The sequence below is a fragment of the Bison bison genome, unplaced genomic scaffold (genome assembly GCF_000754665.1).
Source record: "Bison bison bison isolate TAMUID 2011002044 unplaced genomic scaffold, Bison_UMD1.0 scf7180017864533, whole genome shotgun sequence".
Classification (NCBI taxonomy): Eukaryota; Metazoa; Chordata; class Mammalia; order Artiodactyla; family Bovidae; genus Bison; species Bison bison.
The window spans coordinates 1002823-1005744 of NW_011495082.1; positions in this window are offsets into that span (position 1 = coordinate 1002823).

Consider the following 2922-nt stretch of genomic DNA (forward strand, 5'->3'; position numbering starts at 1 on the left):
TTTGATCCCTGGGTTGGGAAGATCCCCTAGAGGAGGAAATGGCAACCCACTCCTGTATTCTTGCCTGGAGAATCCCATGGACGGGGAGCCTGGGGGGCTACAGTCCATGGGCTTATGAAGAGTCAGACATGACAGTGACTGAGCACGCATGCACATGCTATTATAGCACATGCTATTCTGTTATGGCAACTCAAACTAAGACATGTTCTAAAACTAAATTTCCCCATATGCCCTCCAAAGAACATTACTGATCAGTAGGAAATGCCACCATATGCCTTTAATTAAGTGTGATATTGTGATTTATAATATATATATATATATATATATGTCTTTGATCATTCAAATGACCACGATATATGTCTCATGTATATTTGGTCTTTATCCACAGTTCCTGGCTCATATTTCCCCAAACTTTTGCAATTTTCTGAGACATAAGAACAGTGGGAACATTTTTTTGTTATAAAACTTGGGCTCTTGTCCCCAGTTCCTGAAAAAACCTCTGAGACATAAAGGTGTCTTGTTATTTATTACAGCCCCTTTGCCCTACAAGTAGGTTTATGTTAACGAATGTGACTTTTTGGAAAGCTCCAATGGAATGTTACTAATTGCCAGGGGAAATGAACCTTGAGTAACAAGGTTGGAACTTTCAGTCCTCCCTGATTTCTGGAGAGAGGAGAAGGGGCTAGAAGCTGAATCAATCACCAATGGTTGATGAGTTAATGAATCATGCCTGTGTAATGAGGCCTCCATAAAAAACCCCAAAAGGGGCAAGTTTCAGAGAGCTTCTAGGTTGAGGAACTAGAATGCTTCCACGTGCCCCAGTGCTGGGCCCCAAGCTCCAGGAGGACAGAAGCTCCTTAGTTTTGGACTGTACCCTAGGTATCTCCTCATCTGGCTGTTGATTGGTGTCCTTTAATATCTTTTGTAATGAATCTGTAATCTAGTAAATAGATGGGTTCCCTGAATTTTGTGATCCGCTCTAGCAAACTAATCAAATCCAAGCGGAAGTTTGTGGGAACCTCTGATTTACAACCAATTGATCAGAAGCACAGGCAAAGTGGAGGATGGTCTTATGGGACTGTGGAATTTCATGCTGTCTCTGGGTAATGTCAGAATTTAGTTGAATTCTCAGACACCCTGCTGGTGTTTGAGAAGTGCTTGTGTGGGAAACCTGCATGGGTGCACAGTCAACTTCAGTCATGTCCGACTCTTTGCAACCCTATGGACTATAGCCCACCAGGCTCTCTGTCTATGGGATTCTCCAGGCAAGAATACTGGAGTGGGTTGCCATGCCCTCCTTCAGATCTTCCCAACCCAGGGATAGAACCCGGATCTCCTGCATCTTTGGCATCACAGGTGGATTGTTTACCGCTGAGCCACCAGGGAAGCCCTGTGGAAAGCCTACACACAGAGAAATTTGGTTCAGGAACCCAAAACACTAAGAGACAAATTTTAAGTTACATATAACTAGAAAAATAAGCACTCAGACCAGCAAAATCACATACAGAGCCTGCACCCAAGGGGAGACTTATGTAGAGATGTGGATAGTGTAAGAAGGTATATATGAAGGGTGAAAGTAGGGAGACTGGAGATGTTGGGGTACAGATAAAATAACTCTCCAAAACCAGTTGCACTCTGAAAGAATGCTGAGAATCAGCTTGAGATTTTGTGGACTGGAGCACTGGCTACAGCGAAAATGAAAGGATTTGAAAATGAGCAGAACACAAGGCAGGAGTTTCAGAATGGCACCACTTCTGAGTAAATGAAAGTGTCAGGGAGATGCAGCCTTGGAGGCTTGCTGTTAAATGAAAAAAAGAAAGCAAAAGGGAAAAATTATTTCCTGTAAAAACAGAGTACAAAATCAGAAGCCTTCTCCCATCAAAACAAGTGCAAAATTTGTTTTTTAAAAATTACTATTTCACCACATGAAAAAAGAGAATCCCTTTCACCAAAAACCCTAGTTAGCATCCTTAAGTTCTCACTCTGACTATATATAATTGTGTTACTACTACAGGTAAAAAAGGATTTCAAAGTGAATGGCCTATGACAGCATTCATACAAAGTTACCATGAAAATTAATCAGAAATTTAGATTCATAGCATTTCATTTCAGCTGATGAAAATTCTGCTGCAAATAAACACTATCCTGGTAGCAGAAGCAATCTTAATACAATCTAATCTGAATTAAATATTCTTAAACATTTGCATGTGCTTCCTAGGTGGCTCAGTGATAAAGAATCCACCTGCCAAGCAGGAGACATGGGTTCGATCCCTGGATTGGGAAGATCCCCTTGGAGAAGGAAATGTCAGCCCACTACAGTGTTCTTGCCTGGGAAATCTCATGGACATAGGAGCCTGATGGGCTATAACACATGGGGTTGCAAAAGAATCAAACATGACTTAGCAACTAAACAGAAACAACAATAAATATTTGCAAATAGTAAAGGGAAAAAAAAAACACTTTGAAATTAAAAATTCAAAAACTCAGAAGTTCTGGTAGGGAGGTATGAAATAACTGACCAAACAGAAGAAAATAAATAAGAAAAAGAGAAAATGATCTTTGAAATTATAAGATGTCTAAGGAAAGACAGATTTCCCTGAAATTTAGTAAAGGAACTGAATGAAAGGCATAAAACAGCTGAGAAATAAATACAAAATGACATAAAAAGGTAAAATCCACAAAGAGTGAAATGGACAAAATCTTAATTATTTGGTGAGTTTTCAGTTCAGTTGCTCAGTCGTGTCCAACTCTTTGCAACCCCATGAATCACAGCACACCAGACCTCCCTGTCTGTCACCAACTCCCGGAGTTCACTCAAACTCATGTCCATCAGTCAGTGATGCCATACAACCATCATCCTCTGTCATCCCCTTCTCCTCCTGCACCCAATCCCTCCCAGCATCAGGGTCTTTTCCAATGAGT